General features: G+C 47.3%; 1 protein-coding gene across 4 annotated transcripts in view; it reads right to left on the bottom strand.

The window, feature by feature from the left end:
- The window catches only part of Sox102F (transcription factor Sox102F), a 1,035,502-nt gene that overhangs the window by 210,404 nt on the left and 801,826 nt on the right, over window positions 1-23,272 (bottom strand). The window lies entirely within an intron of this gene.

The raw sequence follows: 23,272 nt of genomic DNA, 5'->3' as shown, positions 1-23,272 counted from the left end.
CAAGGCAACAACGCGCAGCCCTTAGCAATTCTGATGTCACGCGTGTGCGTTTTCTTGTTTCTTTCTTCATGTCACAATCTCTAGGACGACGAGCTATAGCTGGCAGTGAGTGTATGATGCGAGCTTCGCCTGCGAGGACTTTCGCGAAACTGGGAAGAAAAAGAAAATATAAAGGAGCGGACATCCCCCGGCCGATCGTTAGAGAACATATATAAACCTTTGCACTCGAAGTCTGACCTCACTACATGGGACGATGCATTGCGACACGCTTTCCAGTTGGCTCCCTCCGAAATATCCGTGGGCAATTTTGCACCGCAGCTTCAGTGTGATTACAGGCAGTGTTTGCCCATTAGTGTACATACGCACACGATCAGCCACGTCTTAAGGAGGAAGGTAGGAAGAATGTATACAAGTAAAACAGAAAACGCGCTCATATCAGATGCATGCGGGGATTAACGAAGGTAATTGTCGGACACTTTCTTTTTAGACCTCACAACGTCAAGGATAGTCGAGGGTGAGACGGAGTCATGGTTATTTTCTACCATCATTTATACCCGCCTTTCTTCATGCCTTACAGTGCAGCCAAAGGTTGCTCCCGCAGCTCGGCCGGGACCAGAGATGTGCGTAAAAGCTGCAAAACACGCATGTTTGTAGCCTGTGTGGTTCAAAACGACATTTCGCACTAAACACACAACAAATTATTAGAGAAGAAAGAGCAGAGCATTTAAAATGGTTGTTAGAAAATGTCAACCACGAAACAAGCTGGAAAATAGTTACCTTCCATCAATCGTGGAACATAACTCAAGAATATCCCCTGAAGAACTGCTCACGTAGATGAAGCAGCCGCAAATTACAGCGTTGAGGACTCGGCTGTTCGGGTCCGATTAACAAAAAAGGGGAGAAAAAGCGCATAAATAGAAAGTGCGGTGTCAAAAGGCAACCGTCATAATGAGAGTGCCGCGGGCGTGTTGCGAGAATACGCGTCCCGTACACCGCTTCCCCAGCAGCGATCGATTCATGACGTCCGCATCGCTTTAGAGTGAAACACTCCTACAAAATCTAGTACAAAGCAAACCCACCTATGCCATTCGTACACCCACGCGTTCCACGCTGAAAATGAAACACTTAAAGAAACACGGCGAAGTAGTTATCGGAGTCATTATAGAAGGCCGCCTTACAACGTAAGAGCGTCGGTCAACACGCGGATATCCAGTGGCGTCCCCACTGCAAGTTTCAATGCTTCCTTTCTCATACCTGTCATGGAAAGCGAAGTCTGACTATCCGCGATGTGAGTGCATGGTTTTGCAAAGGCGTCTCCACGCCTTTATATGTATTTGCTAGACGAGTGCCCCGTGGCGCCCATGTGCATCAAGTGCATGAGGCAACCGGTGGCGGCTCTGTACACGACCAACTTAGAACTCGCACGCCGTATCATTTGAAACGAACGCTTTCGACCAAGCGTATAGTACAAAAGTAGAAAAAAAAAAAATCTTATGTTCCTTACCACGCCGTCGCAATAGGTGATGAACAGGGAAGAAGACGTAGTTACTTGGGCCACGGTTTGCGCGTATTTTAAAACACAATACAGCGCGAAGGACAGGACAGGAAAAATGACTCGGCCAATGCGCTCATAAAAAAAAAAGGATGGGGGGCGGGGGGGGATCACGTACGACACTTCGCATCATCCCTGTTTTGTGTTACTTTTCGAAGGCAATGCCTGTCATGCTTAGAGGCGTTGTGCGGCGGTTACTATACAGATGCATGAAGTGAGGCCTCTGGCTGCAGTTAAGATTTGTTATCGCTCGACAGTGGGAAGTATTTGCCAAATGTTTAGAGCCCAGTGGGTCTGCTTCTGAACCACACCGCGTGGCTCTCAAACCATTCCCAGTCTTCCAAATTTATTGAAGGTAAGAATATTGTTTGTTCAACTTTCTCCAACCGGAAGGACTTTCACGAATGCTAAAGAAGCGCCCCTACACGGCTCAGGAGCACACCCCTGAAGTTGTAACCTTTTGACAAAGACTGTACATATTCTTACTGCGGATAGCTCGAACTCCATATCACAACCCGGCAGCCTTTTGGAAACCGCTCGCCACATACAGCCTTAGTCAAAAGTGTAGGGCCTAGGGTGTCTGCTTCTGCAAGAGTCGCGTAGTGGCGCTGATTTAGCATTAATTGAGTTCCTTCCCGTAGAAGAGGGTAGGACTTAAAATATTGTTATCATAAAGAGATTCCAAACACTGAAAATGCGTTACAAGCCGCCCGAAATCGCTCAGAAGCAAACCACCTGGGCTCTACACATTTGACAAAGACTGTACATGTTCTCTTTCATGGCATCTGCTCTGCGAATCGTTGACAAGAACCGTAACATCTTCCTGCAATGTGGGCCACACACGGAGCAAACAGGCAAAACGGCAATAATTCTTGCGAAATCGAAGTTTACTTGCGAAATCGGTCGGTGATGGCGCCATATGTATCATTTTCGTTTTTCTTCAAAATCATAAAATCTGTGTTTCCAGGCTTTCCGTCAGATACACAGAAGTCTATGTTTTGTTAGAATTTCGCAATCTAACGGTACAGGCCTGCATTTTTCGCAAATTTTCTCCGTTATTCGAAAGGCACAACGAGGCCTTGATATTAGAGAAGGAGAGGAGCAAGTGCAGCCTAAAACTTTTTCCTTGCGAGCAAAGCATGCGCGGAGTTTTTCTTTCAGAGCCCCAAGGAATGCTCACGATCCTTGCTCAGTTCATGTTATCGGCTAAAATATAGTCATTCGTTACAAGCTGACACAGAATGAGTGGAATGTGTTCACTATACACGATAATGAGTCGAGAGAACGAAAGTGAGCAAAAATGCTTGCCTCGGTGAGTCCGTTTGGAAGCACACATCGTCATGGCCGAATTTCACAGATATCGATAGGCAGCAAATGGCAAGCTTGGCCCGTCTGACGATTTCAGGACTTACACGCGGGGCCAGAAACCGCAGAAAAAAAAGAAAAGAAGAAAAACAATACAGCGCATTCTAGCTATGCTAATTTAATGGCATGCGAGAACAAAATACCGATGGAAACAAACCGTTGTTACGACCAAGCATCCGCAATTGCGCGCTCTATTGTTCGCCTGTGGGCATGGATAAGTTTTGTGAATATGTGGTGATGGTCCAATGGCTCTAAGTGAGCCTGTTTCCAGGAATCCTGTTTTGTAAGCATGTTTTGCTTTGTGGACAACCTGCAAATGCCAAATTGACCCTGTCAAGAGAACGTCTGGAAAAACACAAAGAAACGTCCCCCTGCGGGAAATAGCAGGAAGTGCTTTCTTTCTTTTGTTCACCCTTCCAGTCGAGAAGTGCTATCCTCCAGTGATGAATGCCTCCTATCCAAAGGAGACGACAGAGTGACATGTCCGCTGACGTGCAGGACAAGAAAGGAGCATGACTCATACGGCCATTAAGTGATTTCCCGGGAATGCAGGAAAGATTTGCAATTGTCGAAAAGGGACCATGTTGGGAGCCCTATGCGGCGCCACGTGCACTCGGGTTTCTGAGAAGTAAAACCCCTTGTCAGAACCAGCCTGTGGTTTCTTTGCTGAAGAATAGAAATGTACCTCCTCTCCTCGCCGTTCCCAAGCTTTTCCCGCCAACAAGTGATCACGCCCAACGAATGAATGCCGGACCAGTCAGTGCTTCAGACCCTCAGTGCAGTGATGTGTTCGATTGGATGCCGATACCTGAGGGGCGTGCCCTGGATTTGGTTGGTCAGCATCTTCAGAGAGGGGCTGGACATAGGGGGTTTTTAAGGACGCTGCAGAGCACGAAATGTCGCTCTGAGCCCTGGGTAAACGGCTCATCCAGTCGCTTCTCGCTATGAACTCTTAACGCTTGCCATTTTGCTGATGTACCCTTCTTTTTCGTGTAAATAATCTTGTAAATAAGTTTCTCAGAGTGCCATTAAACCTGCTTGTACATATTTTACCAACTACGAAGATTCAGTCCTTCTTCAACCCCGAGTCTCTGCACGCTACCAAGTGAAGGCCGGGTCGACAAAGCCCCAGCGTCACGACAACTGGTGATCAGCGGTGGGATCTGAATCTACAAGCACAACGACTGGTGACCAGCGTTGGGATCTGAATCTACAAGCCACAACATCTGATGACTGGAGGTGGGATCTGGATCTACAAGCTCCAACAACTGGTGATTCGAGGTGGATCAGAATCTACAAGCCACATCTTGTGATCGGAGGAGGCATCTCAAGCAACAAGCAGGCGCAACAATCGGCCAACAAGAGGGCAGCTCGGAACATCGATCGCATGTGTGGGTGAGTGCTTGGCTTTTCTTCTGATGTGGACCAGGTTCTAGAACAGGGTTAAATTTTAGAACTGGTAAAAAGTGTTGAAACGCCTTTAGGTTTGGTAGTTTGCACTGTTGTTTTGGAAGTAGCCGACACTCGGAGCGATCATGGACCTACAAAAGCTGCAGAAACCGGAATTGTTGCTATTGTGTGAGGAATTGGGAATTGATACAAGTGGTTTGGCACGAAAACCTTTGATTATAAAGGCAATCACAGATTTGGGAACCGATGATGAGGAGCTCAGTGAAGCATGGAACCTCATCGGTCAAAAAAAGGAGCAGCTCAGACAGCAGAAAGAGCGGGAAAAAGAGGAAAAGGAGCGGGAAAAAGAGGAAAAGGAGCGCGAACGTGAGAGGGAAAGAGAGGCAAAGAAGCTAGACATTGAGCTCCGGAAATTAGAACTAGAGTTGAGCAAGAGGTCGGGCGATTGTCCCCAGCTAGCGGTACCTCTTCTCAACAAGGAGACAGATTTCAAGATGTCAAAGTACATGCAGCCATATGTGATATCAGGGGATATCGGTCTGTATCTGGCTAACTTTGAGCGAACTTGCGAAAAACTGTCCTTCCAGCGAGACACTTGGTCTCAGAGATTATTGACGGTTCTGCCCTGCGAGGCAGCGGAGGTTGTCGCGCGGCTAAGCAAGGAGGACGCGGACAACTACGAGAAGGTCAAAGCTTGCCTTCTGAGAAAGTACAGGCTTAGCGCCGAGGCGTTCAGACAACGTTTTCGGAACGCTACTAAGTCCAGGGACGAGAGTTACCCTGAATTCCTGTACAATTTAAGAGTTAATTTGGGCGAGTGGCTAAAGAGCACTGATTCCTACAGTGATAGGGACGCTGTAGTCGAGCGAATTCTTTTAGAGCAGTTTTATAACTGCCTCCCAGAAAAAGAAAGAAATTGGTTACAGGACCGAGGCGAAATTAAGTCGGCAACTGAAGCTGCCGAACTTATTGAGGAGTATGCTTCGCGCCGACAATTCAGTAACCCAGCAGTGGATAGGCCCCGCAATCCCAAGTTCAGTGTGAATAACCGTCAGGAAAAGCACTTTGCTAGAGTTGGAAACGAAGAAATGAAGGTTTCTTCAGGCAAACTCCCTAGAAAGGACGGCAGTGAGAAAAGGGGGGAAGTGACCAACGCGCAGAACACAAAGAATAAGCTTGAGGCTAGGAAGCCGCTCACATGCTTTAGGTGTAATGAGCAGGGTCACATTGCCGTCAACTGCCGGAAAGAAAAGATTGTTTTCTCGTATGTCAGTGACTTCGATGAAAATATGCAGCTTTTGGAACCCTACCTGCATGACCTAGTAGTCAACGGGAAGCCTTGCAAGGTACTGCGCGATTCGGCCGCAACGATGGATGTTGTCCATCCGGCGTATGTGTCGCCTTCCGACTATACAGGACAGCGTGCATGGATCCGCCAGGTAGTGGAGGAACAGAGTGTATGCTTGCAAATCGCGAACGTGGTCATCGAGGGCCCTTTCGGCGAGTTAACAACCGAGGCTGCCGTTTCAGGAAAGCTTCCTAAGTGCTATCCGTATTTGTTTTCCAACAAATCGGACATGCTACTGCGAAAGAGGGGCATCCTTTTCGGAGAGAGAGTTGTGCAAGCCTTAACACGTTCAAAGGCGCGAGAACTAGCTACACTGATCATACCAGAAAATTCCACAGCGGAGGAAACGGCAGTTAAAACAGTGGTCGATGTGGAAGATAGCGGGTCAGAAAGCTTTGAGAGCGAGGCTTCTCAGATAAGTCTACTTGAAAGTGAGCTTGATGAGACGCGGAATGAGGACATTCTTGAGAGTAACCTCTTGCCGCCAGTGTCTAGTAATCTCACGAGACTTTTAAGTGGAACCCGAGAGGACTTAGCTATGGAGCAAACCAATGATCTTAAGATTCAGGAGCTTCTCAAAAAGACGGAGCAGAGAGGAGAACTAAAGAAATTCCAGCTGTCCGATCTGGGCGAGATAATAACAGAGTTTGAGGCCTGCTTCGTGGACAGGCCAGGCAGAACTGATTTGGCTAAGCACGATATTGAGCTGACTTCAGACGTGCCAGTGCGATCAAGGTGCTACCGATTTTCTCCAAGGCAAAGAGAAATTCTGGATAGGGAAGTAACTCGTATGCTGGAATTGGGAGTAATAAAACCCTCGGAAAGCGATTATGCTTCGCCTATGATCTTAGTAGAAGCTCCAGGTAAAGACCCTAGGCCTGTGGTAGACTACCGAAAGCTAAATTCTCTCACCAGGGATCAAGTGTATCCTATTCCGAATATTGAGGAGAGAGTAGAACAGGTCAGTAGAGCGGCATATGTGACTACGCTGGACCTTACTCGAGGTTACTGGCAAGTACCGCTCACTGAACGCGCCAGCAGATACGCGGCTTTCGTCACTCCGACGGGCAGCTACCAGCCAACAATGATGAGTTTCGGGCTCAAAAATGCTCCATTTTGTTTTTCCCGACTCATGGATAGGGTTTTAAAGGGGTGTGAAACATTCGCAGTGCCTTACTTAGATGACATTGCGGTTTTTTCCGACTCATGGGCGGACCATATGGTACATCTAAGAGCTGTACTGAGCCTTTTGCGTCAAGCTGGACTAACCGTAAAGGCCGAGAAATGTTGCCTGGCAAGGGCGACCGTGGACTACTTGGGTCACAATGTAGGTCAAGGTTTCAGGAAACCCAGCGAGATTAAGATTTCGGCGGTAGCAGACTACCCGCGGCCGAGCACGAAGACGGAAATTCGAGCATTCCTGGGTCTGACTGGGTACTACAATCACTACATCCCTAACTATTCAGCTTTGGCTAGCCCTCTGACCGACGCTCTCCGCAAGACAGAACCGACAAATGTAGTCTGGGACGAACAAAAGGAAGCCTCCTTCGTAAACCTGAAGGCTGTGCTGATTAGCCGTCCGGTATTGCGAGCTCCAGACTATGGCCGAGAATTCACGGTCCAGTGTGATGCCAGTGATCGAGGGTTAGGTGCTGTTCTCTGCCAGAGAGATGACGACGGTAATGAGCACCCCGTGCTCTACTTGAGCAGAAAACTGAGTTCTAGAGAGAGGGCTTATTGCGCGTCAGAGAAAGAGTGCGCTTGCATTGTATGGGCCATTCAAAAATTGCAGTGCTATCTTGGAGGGGCCAAATTCACCGTAGAGACGGACCATTGTCCCCTGGCTTGGCTGCAAACTGCGACATCGAAGAACAGTCGCCTTCTTAGGTGGAGCTTGAATTTACAGCAGTACAATTTTGAAATCAGATACAAAAAGGGGAAGTTAAATGGGAATGCGGACGCGCTTAGCCGCTCTTTCTAAGCGGTCCGAGATGTTCCTCACCATGTATCCAAATTGATAATCAGGTTTTTCTTTTTTTTTCGTGCGCTTGTATATGTGTGGCTATGTAAAGCAGCACGTTTGGTTTTCTAGGAATACGTGGGTCCTGAACGTCTTGAGAGTGGGCTTTTCTCGAACAACAATGGCAGTTTTCCTTTAACCTGGTCTCTTCAGACGGGAGCCGAGTGCTTGCTTCGACATGTGGTTGAGTTTCAGACAGCTCGAGCAATTTGGCCTACAACAATCAAGACAACGCGACAAGCAACAGCGAGCTTCAAGCGTTCACGTGCAGGCCATTAAGTCGTCTCTTCATGCAGCAGCTGGGACTGCTGCCCTCCGAGACTCTTCTGGCGGGGGAGGAGGCTGTTACGACCAAGCATCCGCAATTGCGCGCTCTATTGTTCGCCTGTGGGCATGGATAAGTTTTGTGAATATGTGGTGATGGTCCAATGGCTCTAAGTGAGCCTGTTTCCAGGAATCCTGTTTTGTAAGCATGTTTTGCTTTGTGGACAACCTGCAAATGCCAAATTGACCCTGTCAAGAGAATGTCTGGAAAAACACAAAGAAACGTCCCCCTGCGGGAAATAGCAGGAAGTGCTTTCTTTCTTTTGTTCACCCTTCCAGTCGAGAAGTGCTATCCTCCAGTGATGAATGCCTCCTATCCAAAGGAGACGACAGAGTGACATGTCCGCTGACGTGCAGGACAAGAAAGGAGCATGACTCATACGGCCATTAAGTGATTTCCCGGGAATGCAGGAAAGATTTGCAATTGTCGAAAAGGGACCATGTTGGGAGCCCTATGCGGCGCCACGTGCACTCGGGTTTCTGAGAAGTAAAACCCCTTGTCAGAACCAGCCTGTGGTTTCTTTGCTGAAGAATAGAAATGTACCTCCTCTCCTCGCCGTTCCCAAGCTTTTCCCGCCAACAAGTGATCACGCCCAACGAATGAATGCCGGACCAGTCAGTGCTTCAGACCCTCAGTGCAGTGATGTGTTCGATTGGATGCCGATACCTGAGGGGCGTGCCCTGGATTTGGTTGGTCAGCATCTTCAGAGAGGGGCTGGACATAGGGGGTTTTTAAGGACGCTGCAGAGCACGAAATGTCGCTCTGAGCCCTGGGTAAACGGCTCATCCAGTCGCTTCTCGCTATGAACTCTTAACGCTTGCCATTTTGCTGATGTACCCTTCTTTTTCGTGTAAATAATCTTGTAAATAAGTTTCTCAGAGTGCCATTAAACCTGCTTGTACATATTTTACCAAATACGAAGATTCAGTCCTTCTTCAACCCCGAGTCTCTGCACGCTACCAAGTGAAGGCCGGGTCGACAAAGCCCCAGCGTCACGACACCGTACTTAGGAGCACGTCGACGTTTCGTAGCACAGGCAGTATTTGAAATAACAATCGCCTAACATGGTTGAAATACGGCTGACATGAATTATATTCATTAGGGCCATTCTGGTGTATATTATGGGCATGCACATAGTATTCTCAACGCCAGAGGGCACCATGAGGTCTCGAAAAAAAAAGCGATAACAATTTCTTAAAATTCAAACACTTTGATAGCTTCGAATGCATCATTGCGTTTGAAACACGTTTTTCTGAAAGCGGAACTTGTTTAGTTGCGAAACTAGCAGTAAAGTTAGGCTCTATGAGAGCCCTCTAAGCGCTCTAAGGTTCCCTCACTGCAGGTCTTGAGAGGATTGCGAGGCATGCACCATGCAGATGCTTCGCGTCCTCTTAAAGAGCAACACAGAATACAACGGAAGAATTGATGTCTTTCACGATCATTAACGTCAGCGATAAGTTGTCGCTTACAGTGCTGTCTGTAACGCTGAAGCGCTCCTCCCCAGGGTCCCTGCAGCTTGGACTGTATACCTTACATTTACGCTTCATTTACTCGCTCACCGTTCCGTATTTCGCTAAAATTCCTCGGGTTTCCCTTGAAGAACAATACGGCCTGAATTTTAAGCAGTGACAAAAAAAAAAAAAAAAAAAAAAAAAAACTACCAAACCAACTAATGACACATCTGACTTACGACTTGCTTATTGGGGTTTAAAACGTCCTAAAGCTGCTCGGACGCGGTACGGTTAGGTGCCTCAGAAATGAGGCACTGCCAAACCCTCTATTGTTTTATAATTTAACGCTCCAATCCTTGGTGTATCGCGAAGCGCAGCACAGTTGAGATGCGGCTGTTCAAGGTTTTAAAGACACAACGCGAAATCAGTTGCACAACCGTCATGCTTGCTTAGCTTTTGTCGTTACACGGACGGAACTGAGTTAGTGAATATCCTGTTCATTTGTTGTTTGCTTTGTTACGTGACAACAATTGTAGACAAATACCTGTACCGGAGGATTCTCGATTAACGTCGACCACCCGGGATTCTTTACCGAGCATCGTGATGTCCGTGGCTGAACTCTGATGAGAACGCGCTGCCTCAAGGCGAGCCAACAAACACGTAAAATCCAACGGCAGTACCGTTGCGCTCGCTTCAACGTCCCCACGTTGGCCTGGCAGACGCTCCTGCACAGTGCACACAAAACAACACAGCTCTACACGAGTGAAGCCCCGGCGCCACCGAGGCATACTCGTCTCCGCTGTCGCCGCCACGACTCATTGACAGCACCCGGGTGGTTCCTGTTCGGGGCCTCTTCTTCCGGAAGAAAAGAAGAGCGCCCTTTTCCATGAAGCGATCGTCGTCGAGGGGGCCGCCGTGCTTTTTTTCTCCGCTTCGTAGAACGCCCAAGCAGCAGCAAGGGCATTTTCTCCGCCGACCAAGCCTGCGGGTTCATTCGGGTGCCTGCTGCACTATTCGCTCCGCGTCACGCGGTGTTTTGATTTCCAGCTCAACCTCTTTCCTCCAACCCATCGCGCTCTCGTCGAATCCGTTGCTCGCAGAAGCAAAGCAAAGCTTTCTCACTTACTCTTTCTCTCTCACCCTCCATCCCTTCTTTAGCACCCGCTGACTTCCCCGAAACGTTTCGCTCTAAGTTCATGCAGGCGAAGTGGCCAGAATCAGTAACGACGCACCGTTAATCCGCGCCAATTTTTCGCTCAAGAAAAAATGATAGGAAAACCTCGGTAAGGGGTAACGGGCAGCCACATAAAGCAAGGAGAAGAGTGTTTACACCCAAGCAACTTAGCATGGCGATGATTCGAAATCGAACCGGGCGCAGATCGACGCTTCGACAGCAAAGCTGCAGGTGGCCTTGAGGAAGCCCTCCTTCGCTCACAGCTCGATTCCGAAACGAGGAAGCTCCTTTCTACAACAGACGAGATCTCACAGATAATGAGCGAAACAAAGGGGAAGGAGGTGACCTTCGAATCGAGTCCGCGACACGAAAGGCTGCGCCACATAGACAAAAGCCCTTCCGAGTGCACAATGCCTATACGCATTTACTTTCTTGCCGAATCGAGGAAAACAACACGGAGGGAATATCTTTAGCTTTCGGGCCGAAGCAGAGGAGCCGCGCAACAAATGTCCCTGGAGAACAAAGTATATATGGGGAGAGTATCTGTACGCAATCAACCCTGAACGTAACACCCCACCGGGAGCTTATCAGCACATCGCGCCGACTGCGCCCCGCGAATGTATACGCGTGCGCAGACAGTGGTAAGGAGGAACAAAAGCGTCTTGTGGGCGAAGCAGGACGTAGTTTATACATGCCTCTTCATATATCTGATGGGGTAGGGCTGAATTAAAAATTAGAAACGAAATGTAATAGAGCGACCAAATTCACGAGCGGATCGTGCCAAATTTAAAAGGGTGGACAATAGTAATAATAATAATTGGTTCACAGGAAGGGAAAGGCGTAGTATCTGTCACACTTGTGGACACCTGAACCGCATTGTAAGGGAAGGGAGAAAGGTGGGAGTGAAAGTGGATAGAGAGAAATAGGAGCGATAGTGGAGGACTAGGGAGTAATTTCGACCGCGTGGGGATCTTTAACGTGCGCTGACATCGCACAGCACACGGACGCCTCTTCGTTTCACCTGCATCTTTACCATAAAAAAAGTCGGAGGTTGCGAAAAACTAAGTAAGTAAGTAAGTAAGTGCTTTATTTTCCGTTTGCAAAGTACAGTCGTAAACGGACAGGTTCGAGGAAAAAAGCTGCGGAAACAGCTTGACAGGTCCTAAAACCCGTTCGTTGGCAGCAGCAGCCGTGCGGAATGGCAATGCTTTCAATACAATAAAGCACAAGCAGGAAGAAAGAAACAAAAATAACAAACAAAAAAGGTGAATCTGCAAAGCTACATAGGTTAGTAAAAAAGTAAAAAAAAAAGAAAATAAAAAATACAGCAGCATGAAAATAATCTCACTCAGTCACAAAAGAAGTACAATTGGCAAGGAACATATATAGTGCTGATTTACAATGACTAACCCAATGGTTGACAATATAAATACACACTCAATATTAGTGGCAAAAATAATTGTGTAGAGTAGATAATGAAACATGTAAAACATCAATATTTTCTGAGGTTAGTGCATTGAGTAAGGCAGGTAGGGTGTGAGCAGTCATTTGCTTACCGTAATTAGTTCGCGTGTGTGTTACATACCAGTATTCCGGACATCGCGTTTGGTAGTGAAGTAGATTTTGTTTAAGATTGGCTGTTGAACGGATGGCAAACTTATTCAATTTGCATTCTTTAATGTATGCGTGTACTAACATGTAGTTGTATAAATTATGCACTTTCAATATGTTAAGCTCTTGGAACAAAGGTTCACTTGGGAAATCCCAGTTCACATTGCATATCGCGCGCAGAAATTTTTTCTGAAGGACAAATAACCGACCTACATTTGTGGCAGACGTGGTACCCCAGACAAGACAGCAGTAATTAAGGTGACTCATAAAGAGAGATTTATATATAAGCAATTTTACATTACGGGGAAGATACCTAAGGGAAAAAATTAGTCCAACTACCTGGGATAGTTTACTTACAAGTGATGATGAATGGCTGTTCCATGACATGTCATGGTCGAAAAAAATTCCTAAGCTTTTTACTGAATTCACTAGTTCAATTTTATCCATATTAAGTGTGATGTCTGCAGGTAGTGTAGCATTTCTGTTCTTGGCTTGGAATAATATGGCTTTTGTTTTAGTTGCATTTATTATGAGACCGTTTTTGATCGACCATACATGTAGTTTTTCTAGTGCTTTATTAGCAATTCTTATTAAGTCTGAGGTATCATGAGAACAAAACAGGAGTGTGGTATCATCAGCATAGATGATGTATTTGGTGTCATGATCAATATTAACAATATCATTAACATAAATATTGAAGAGGAGGGGTCCAAGTATACTACCCTGCGGCACTCCTATTCTTATGTTTTTTATTTGAGAGGATATGTTATTGACATGTGTATATTGAGCTCTAGAGCCCAGATATGACCTAATTATTTCATGAGCAACGCCACGTATACCATAGTAAGTTAACTTTTTAAGTAGAAGTTCATGATTAATGCAGTCAAAAGCTTTTGTAAAATCTATTAGTACACCGAGTGTAAGTAGACGATGTTCAATGTTCCTAAGGATAAATTCTTTTTGTTCCAAGAGGGCAAGCTGAGTAGACAGGTGTTTGCGGAACGCGTACTGGCAGTGAGTTAAGAGGTAATTATCCTCATGAAATGCAGAGAAACGTTTAAATATTATCTTTTCGAGACATTTTGAAAAAACTGGCAGAATTGATATGGGCCTATAATTTGTTATTAGGGTCCTGTCACCACGCTTGAATAACGGGATTACTTTAGCGACTTGCATTTTCTGCGGGAAGATTCCGGCATTTAGGCATAAGTTGTAAACATATGTCAACACTGGAGCAATGATATCTAGTATATACTTAATTGGCATTATCTGCAGGCTGTCTACGTCCAGACTACGACTATTGCTAAGTTCAGAGAAGAGACAGGTTAATTCGGATTCATTGGTTGGGTGCATAAATATAGTATCCGGAATGCTTGTTGGTATGAAATCGCAGGCGGTCATACATACGGGAATGTCATTAGTGCTGGTTAAAAATTCATTAAAGGAGTCAGGCAGTGACTCATCGCTTATCTGTACACCATTTTTAACAATCTGCACAGGTAGTTGGGAACTCGGCGTATGGTTCCGTAAGACATTAAGTTGTTTCCAAGTCTTCTGACTGTCACCTTCACATGACTTAAACAGGTCGGTATGATAGTTGGTTTTAGCGCTGCGCAGTTCGTTTGTGAGGCGATTGCGAAAGCGTTTGAACTCAGTCCAGTCATCTGGATTACGTGATTTGATAAATTTATCGTATAGCCTGTGTTTAGTTTTTATTTTTTCAAATAGTTGCATTGTAATCCATGGCTTGTAACAAACCGGGAGCTAAATTGCTTTCCATGCGCCGGAGGCACATGTACGAGCATAAGAAAAATAAATGAAGGAAAGAAAGTCAGTTGGAATAAACTGAGACAGCGAAGCACGTGCTCCTCTGTATAGTGTATACAGCTGGCAAAGCTCGGCTTTCGCTGTACTTTACGAGCGCACTCTGATACGCGCACTCTCTTCGTGAGATCGGCTCCAGCATGTCATGCGTGATTTCCGCGGAGATTTCCTTTTTCTTGGCTTGGGAACAACAGCAGTATTTGAAAGAAAGAAAGACCCCCCCCCCCCCCCCCACACACACACACACACACATATCCTCTCTCACATATACCATGCTACATATAGCGTCAAAGATACGCGGCGCACGGAGAGCACAAGAGCGAACGGGTTCACCGCAGAAGGACGAAATATCCGGCGTAAATGCGTTTATCGAGCTCCTTTTCTGGCTGTCACCTTGAACGAGAATGCACTCGGCGCGTACGACCGAACCAGAGGGTGTACACACAGGACCCGATCCAAAATATGCGTCCATGCGGCCCGCTAGACCGGTGGTTCGAGGGAGCTTTCTTTTGTTTTGCCCCGCTTATGCGGCCTACAGTTTATTTTGTCTCCTTGTTTTTGCAAAGGCGAAATCTAAACATCGATCTCGTATTTTTAACTCCCAGGAAACAAAAGACGGGGGCACACCCTGCGTCGTGCGAGTCAAGCGGTGCTCTAGATGGGAACCGCTGTAAAAGCTGGCGAAGGGAAGCGAGACAAGGTTGGTTCGGCCCGATAGCACCTGCACGCACACACAGACACAGATAAACAGGACTGCGTGCAGAGTAAGCAAGCCTCTTTTGAAAACGAACTCTCGCAGCTACTCGCCTCGACCATTCCGTATACTTATCCTCAACGGAATGGCCGTTCGTTTAACGGAGCGGGCGGCTTGTCGCATACTCTGATCTGGGGGCATTTGTTTCTCTTTGTCAACGCGGCGCATAATGCGCTGGCAACATTCGGCCAGCAGAACTGTTAGTCCTCTCCGCACGGTCAGAACACTATTTATGAGCGCGCCAGAGAAGAATGAAAATTCCCCGCAAGTCGTATCGTCGTTCTGCAAGCTAGGCGTGTACGAGAGGTGTCTTGATAATCATTTGCCTTCACCCATTGTAATCATTTCAATGCTCCCGGGAGCCTGAACTCTGTCCAAAAAGGAGAAGTGAGTAGACTTTTATGGGGCTCTTGGGATTGTCCATAAGCTCTGAGTGATACGTATGCGCGCTCGATAGGCAAGGTTATTCAGCGTGGACGGTGCCCGCGTAAAGAACTACCTGGATTCAAGTCATGTATACCTAATCGCTCCACGCACAAAGGAATGATGGCACGGGTAAAGGACGGACGTTTCATGCGCCGGGTTGTCGAAGTACAGAAATCGTACCTTATTAACTGACGCAGAGCGAAATCGTCAGAGAGACCTCGTCAAAATATTACGATGGGTTACTTACACTCATACTCGCAGAAGCCCAAAAGAACACTACACCTTACAAACCCGCGCCGTCTAACATCCCATGCTACAATAGAGGCAGGTAGCAAAGCAGAAATATACTTTCAGCTCTGACTGCGAAGTTTACCCTTACCCTTTCCCCAGCAACGACAAAAAAAAAAGTAAAAAAAAAAAAGCTGTTTCTTTTTCAATTTGCTCACCATACAGAGATGCCACTAAAGATGCGTCAATACTCCCGAAGACCCGAAGGGAAATGCGGCTCACCGCGGCGTGCATCAAAGAAACACAACCAGACACAGCCCTCACCAGCAACTGCAACCTCTAAAACGGTGGAGGATGGCAAACTTCTCTACAGCAGTGTCTTTAGCCGGCGTTTACGACTTGCGGGAATTTGCATTTTCGCTTATCAACGCGTGGCGCGCTGATAAATAGCGTTCTGACCATGCGGATAGAGAAGAAAAAAAAAATATGGGCTAAGAAAAGGTGCAAAGGTGGGGCGAGATGCAGCGATAAACAGTTTATCCTCCTGTATCGTCATTTTCGTCTTTTGCCGCTGATTAAGTGAGGCTCCGGTTTTGTCTTTTCCAATCATGAGACAATGCCGCGGCCAAACCAGTCAATCCATCCATCCATGCACTCAGCGTCATCCGTTTCACAAACCCACTTCCGATTACGGGTTCCGACTCCCGAGAGTCGGTTTGTCGACGACTCCTCCTACACCACGTGTTGCCCCCTGGTGGCCACGTCGCAGCTGCCACATGTGCACGCCAAATGGTGGCATCAGCGGCGGGGAATCAAAGGCCGCAAAGGAGGGAAACAAAAGAAGTCCTGTCTGGGGCTCGCACTGTAAACACCGTGTAAAGAGGGGAAGAGAGACGCGACCACCGCTCCACCCTATCGGGTGGCTCATCGCGCGGCTGCAGATACCCGCGGCAAGAAGATCGCAAGAATGAGAACTGCGCGTTTCGGGGGGATGCTGCAGTCTTGAGGGGAGGGAGATATAAACAGGTTGCCTGAGTGCATGGTTGCGGAACAACAAAAGAGCTCCAGGAACACTCTCCGACCATTTTCAAGGCCAGGGAGAGGAAAGAAAAGTCTTCCTTCCGCTGGGACGCACGAAGATGCAAGTCGATCCGCGACCTCCACGGGGCGCATGGAAGAGATGTCGCGTTTTACTCCGTTGGTGAACGCTGGATGGTAAAAAATCTCTGTGCTCAATACGGCATGTGGTGTTGTTTAATCATGTAAATTTACACTGATTAGTCAATTTCAGTGGGAAGCTTAACATAAGCAGCAATGCTTGACGTTCCCCTAGCTAGTTCATGGAGTACGGCATTATAAAACTGAGACCCAAAAAGGCAATCCGAGCGCTGCCTCTGTACTGCTTTTCTTTTGTTTTTGCGCTAGTGCTTAGCTTTGATAATAAGGTGTAATAACCGAAGGAAGAAAGTTAAGCAGATGGGTTGCCGGTATGCTTACCTATGCTGTTTGTTGTCTTCCACACTCACCGCGCTTAAAACTAGCTCATTAATGCGCATGCCGTGTTGCTTGCAACTTTTCAGCGCTCAGGGTTATGCGACCGCAACCATGCAACTATACTGCTTGCAAGCTGTTGTATCGCAAAACATTTAAAGCTTGTCACACAACGCATATATCAACGGCCATCCTCCTGCTCCGTATCAGACAGCAAACATTGGGAGCGTTGGGAGCACATCCCTTAAAAACAGCTCCGGAAGCACCCTGTAATGGTGTGTCTACGTCCGTCTATACTGCCTTACTTTCAACAACCTTTGTCTGTGTGAAATTCCACGGGATAATTTATTCCCCACAAAGTTCCCCTTGCCCCGCTATCAGAAATTATATTCGGGCCCATATGTAACCTTCTATCTGCGGTCCTTTCTATTTATATAACGCGACTAAGTTACCGTGCAACAAAAACAAAACAAAAAAAAGACTTGAAAACTTCGCAGAAAGGTTTCAACACCGTGCGGTCGCGTTTGTAAAGAGAGCGCACATGCCAGCAGTATAACAACCGCGGATGCCACATTGTCGCTGCCGCTCAACACACGTAGTCTCGGGCACGAGGCCCGGGTCTCGGGCGCGTAGCAATAACGAAACGAAAGGCGACCGCGGCGCGTGCCAGGACGGATCACCCTCGAAATACACCTGGAGAAGAATGAAAGGATCCCGTCCGAGCTAAGAGATGCGGCCCAGCGATACACATCCTCTCGCCGCCGCGTACCTGGCCTATACATGTAGCAGCGCACAGGTGAATACAGCGCAAAGACAACGAGCGCCTGCTGCGGCACCGCACATTTCTCGGCTCGAATGCCGCCGCGCCCATCTTATCGTCGCTCAGCCACAGCGGAAATAAATGAAACTCCCCGGGGCCTCCACGTCCTGATGCGCGCGCTCCCGAGTCACTCCGGAGCCCGGCACGGTACGCAGCAGCAACGGTAGCGGCACAGGTCGCGACGCCGGCTGCGTATGCCTGCCCTGTTTCTTCTCCGCTCTTCAACTTTTTCACTCTCACGGGTCTGGATCATTTTAGAAGCGAGCACACAGGGCTTTGTTTCTATTTAGGCCATACATCCTTTTGCGCGCGTCTTCCGTCGCCCTCCCCGTGTCGGCTTATTATACGAGCGCGGGTTCACGTCGCACAATGAGGTGGGCGCTCCGCGTAGCCTCCACTTTCCAGACGCGGCAGATTTCTTTTCGCGTCCCGAGAACGTGTATGTAGTATATATACAACAAGCCCGGGCAAGCAGTTGCGTTCCTCTGCCATGTGTTGTTCTTTCATGAATTAAGAGGTGAATGAGGAAAAAGTTAACTAGGCTTTCGAGCCAGGAGGAAGGTATTTATCGCCTTTTGCACTTGCCCGAAGAAGGAGGCAGGCATCTCGTGACACAATTATATATTGCTGCTCGTCACGCTTACATACCGTTGATTTGAAATGGTTGCGCACTGTTTACGAGCTGGGATCGCAAACAAGGCGTTCAGTTACCCTGTACGGCCTTTGTGAGCGCTGAGCGCATGCGTGAGCACGTGAGTGGATGGCTACTTTGAAACAAGGAGTTTATTTGGGGAAAGTGGTCGTGTCTTTCGGCCTAAAGTTTCTATGGACGGCTGTGCTGTAACTAAATTTTATGAGACATCCGCGCAAGGAATCACTTCTCATGATGTTCATTTGAACACTTTTCTTTCGTATTTTTCTTCACGTTGGTTCGAAAGGGGGGAGCGGGGGGGGGGGGGGGGGGGTATTTTGTTCTGTGTTTAGCACAGAAATACAATACAGAACAAGCATGATAGGGCGAAGCTTTTCCTGAAACCCCTCGAAGGATGCTCTCTTGCATACCTGCTATGCGTGACATTGTGAGCAGCGTGTGCGCATTTCAAACGAAACAAACTCCGCTAGTACTTTTGTAAGCCGCGCAAAGGAAGGAGGCGACAAAGAAGACGGCACCCATCGAAGCGACGGACGAGGAGAAACAAAGGGAAAGAAATAAAATACAAAAAATAGCCGGCAAAAACCGCCGAACGAGAGACAGTCGCGCGCAAGCAACTCGCGGAGGAATGAAGTGAACAGAGTGGTCGCCGAAATAAGAAGCACAAAGGACAAATTGAAACGGGGCACAAGAAACGCGGCCCGCCAGATGAGCAGCGGCAAAACCCAATCAATGCCGGCCAGGGAAATGAACGCTCGGGGAAGATGTGACGCGCGTGCTGCAGCGGACGAACCGCGCAAAAGGAAGCAAAAGAAGAAGAAAAGGAAAGAAAAAAAAAAACGAACGCGAGCATAAGAAACGCGCCTTCCGGAACGAACAAAGATGGCAGCCGACAAAGACCACGACGACAGCCATAAGGGAACTAGACGAAAAAGGAGAGAAGAAAGAGAATCCCGTGCGAAGCGAAATAACAAAAACGCTCACGTGCTCTGTCCAGGGGGCACGAAAGGCGTAGAGTGTATGCACGGTAAGAGGGCGGCGTCCCCCCCCCCCCCCCCCCCCCTTTCTTTTCATCCTTCGTTTCAATCGACTCGTTCGTTCCATCCTTGCAGAGCCGCACACAAACGCACTCACGCACTGAAACAACACACAGATAACAAAGAAAGCACGATATACAAAGTGCACAGAAGGAAGACGGCGGAGAATAAAGAGTCCAATGATGGGAAGCACGCGCGGGCGCTCGGCCTTTTCTCCACCATTTATAATTCATTCGAAGAAAAGAGAATTCTGCGCCACTAGGACAGTCGTGCACAAAATCAGAGACACAGAGAAGAAAAACAGAGACGAAAAAAAAAAAATACTTATACCGACCCCAGAAACACAAAGCGCGCAAAAGCTTCTTTTCTCGGGTTGGAGACGCGGAGACTTTCATTCAATTCCTCATTTCCTTTACCGCTTTGCTGGGCAGCGAAACAGAACGAGCCTCGTCACTTTCCTTCTTTTATATAAAGCTTGCCCTCTGCGAGCTCCCTCTTTCCTTCTTTTCTTACCAATTATATTTTTGCATGTTTCTGCCTACTCTGTGGCATCGCCATCTCCTCGCTCACTGAGAACGTTATTGGCTACGCCGGACTCGAATGGCCGTCTATATTTACACAGATATTACTGGGATGTACGTGAGCTGCACGAGGCCGCTTCAGCGACGGCGTATAACGAGGTTAACGAACGTGGCCCGAAGGCAGCAATACATTTATGTAGGAGGACCGTACAAAGCGCTTATTCGGGGCCGCCGCAAAAAAGATGACCAATGGGAATAAGGCGCGCGGAAGAGCGACGTGCTCTCTCGGAGCCGTTGTGTTACAAATGCGTCCAGCAGTGCGGTATATATGGCCGAATAAGCGCAGTTTCTCCGCACACGATGCCGTGCCGCTGCTTGGCGATTTTGTTCATTTTTTTTTATCCTGCTTATGAAAGGTGATACAAGCTCAGGACAATTCTGTAGAGAAGTATAGATGCGCTCTGATACATATACAAAATAATTCCCGTTATAAACATGATTAAAATAAGGTCAAGATCTTTCTATCGGGCATGTGGTTCATATATGGACGCGGCTAGGTGTTGATAGTACACAGATTTAGCCCCCATCGGAGACATGCATACTGACGCAGACGTATAACGGTTTACCGGACGCCTACTGCGCAAGCGCATTGACAAGGGCGCGGCAAGGTGCGGTCATTCCTGAGCTGATAATTTAATGCCATATACTTGAAATACTCAGCTCGCCAAAAGTTACTCGTCTGTGGTGTTCGGCAAATGCAGGTAACATTTTCGCGCAAATGTTTACGCCAGAACGAGCGCTCTTTCTTTCTTTTTTTGGCGCCAGCACGCACGCACATACACACAAATATGATGGAGTGCAGTGAACGGAACTGATCTGAAAATCACTACTGCGGTTTGTTCATAAAAGACGACAACAACAAAAAACTACTGCAGATACCTGCAACCATTAGCTCCGTCGCGCCTGAATTAAAATAAAAATCAACATAAAACCCTAATGAAATGGCTAAGATCATATATGAGTCGAAAAAAATTACAGGACCAAATACGTACTTTCACCTCGTCACAAATTTTGGAAAATAACCTGTAAAGTATTCGATGGCACAACGCACTACGTATACCTTACTGTGAGACCAGTAACAAAAGCATAGAAGGGTCACATGAAACATGGAAGCAAGTGAGAGGGGGAAATAAAATGCCTTGGTGACGCGTTAAGAGTGCCTGTGTACACTGTAAAAAATAACCGTTATTCTTACGCTCGAAATGCCGTAAAAATTACGGTGTCGTAACCGTAAACGAAAATACGGTGTTATAACCGTAAACGGCACCATGCGCATGCGCATTAGCTTTAGGAAGGAAAAGGAGAATGGAATCTGTACAGAGGAGGAGGAGGTCCGGGTGAAGTTTGCGCATCTCACTAGAACTACACACGTGCTCGGCAGCAATGCGATGCGGGGATAGGGCGAGGGGAAGGGTGGTTGCTCCTGGCGCCTCGGGGATGGGAATGGGGGGCCGCCGCGGCAGCTCGCCTGCCACCGGTGGTTGTACTTGTTGTAATGCGTCATTGCCGTCGCCATTTCGGTGGCGGATGACGGCTGTTTCGAAGGTCGTATTTCTCTCTCCCTCTCTTTTCTTTCTTTCTCTCTTTAATTTCTACTCGGCCTGCACGGGGCAGTGGGTTCGGCTGAGCTAGAGAGCCGGTAGCAGGCCCGTACATTTTCGTTTCCTTCTTCAGTCGCAACAATGCGATGCCTGGCTCAGCAGCTGTATACATAGAAACTTTTCGCACTTTTCGGCAACGGACACCTTTGGGGTGGCGACATAATGTTCGGACACTGTTACTGCCACGCAACCAACTCAAAACCTTATTTGAGAAGTGCTGCACAAAAAAGCGACCACCGCGGCCGGTATTCGACCAGCACACTTCACAACTAAGCGCCCTAACCACTGAGCCACCGCAGCGGGGATACAAAGCTTCTTTCAGGGGCGCAAATGATAACAATGACAACAACAACAATAATAATAATAATAATAATAATAATAATAATAATAATAATAATAATAATAATAATAATAATAATAATAATAATAATAATAATAATAATAATAATAATAAAGTTTTCTCGAACGGAAAATGGTAATGCAAGTCTGTGCGTGCCTACCCGCAGACCTGGTGAACAACGCCAGAGATGTCTACAACTAATAATCTTAGTTGTGCACTCCGCATTGACGTTCGCAATGAGGCAGGCCCTCTCAAATTCAGCGTGAGGCTTTTTGGACTGCTACCAAAATGGGAAACATCAGGTACATATAGTCAACGATAGTAATATTACAGATTAAAAAGAAAGAAAAGATTTATGGGGCCATTAAAAGGTAAATAAAAAAAATAGCTTTAAAGGACGTGCAGTGGTAGGAAAATAAACAAGAGGAAAAGGTAGCTGAGTACAGGAGCTCTTAGTGATTCGAAGATTGAAAGTTTTAAGCTCTTAACGAATAGTTTGGTTGGTCCTCAAATTCACCTTGACATAATCCTAAGACCGAGAACAGTCGAGGTGAGGTACCGCGCGTGAGGTACCTCGCGTACCTTTCGAGAAACGCTGATGTATATGCCAAACAATAAATCAGGGCGGTTCCTGGTCCTTATTTACTCCACAAGTATCACAATATGTCCATATTGTGATAGCCTGCGTGTTTTTAGTCCAGCATTAGCGCTTCTTCAAATATGCAATGAGCAGTGACTACGAATTGTTATAGAGTAACTCACACAATGGAGGGACGTACAATGGACAATGGGTAACGGCACTATGTCTGTCCCTCCATTTGTGGTCATTCGGACCACGTCGTAATGATAGGTGATGAAGATGGAACTAAGGAAGAGAACGCTATCGCGTCATAGGAGGGTTGACAGAGTAGTTGAACACGGCTGCAGTGTGGCAGCCGAACTGCAGTACATTCATTTGTTTGGTCGGCGATACTCCTCTCTTTCGATGTACATCCCTAACCTGATGGGTTGAGCGAAGGGTTTCGGTTAAATCTCGACCACCTGCGCTTAACTTAGCATACTTTAGCCTTCATCGAAATGCAGCCGCGTCGTTAAAAGAAGGTGCTTGCTAACACGTGCCAGATCGAGCAAAAGGGAAAAGAAACGAAAGCTAGAGGGAAGAAGCAATGAGAGCGCATAGGGAAAGCGCTCAGCAGCTATATATTGATGATGATGCAGCGAAGCAGACGTTCGGGCCTCAAGTGACCGACATGCATATCCAG

Source organism: Amblyomma maculatum, chromosome 4 (assembly GCF_055883805.1).
Source record: "Amblyomma maculatum isolate TAMU_Amacu chromosome 4, ASM5588380v1, whole genome shotgun sequence".
Taxonomy (NCBI): Eukaryota; Metazoa; Arthropoda; class Arachnida; order Ixodida; family Ixodidae; genus Amblyomma; species Amblyomma maculatum.
This window is presented reverse-complemented; position numbering and strand designations above follow the sequence as displayed.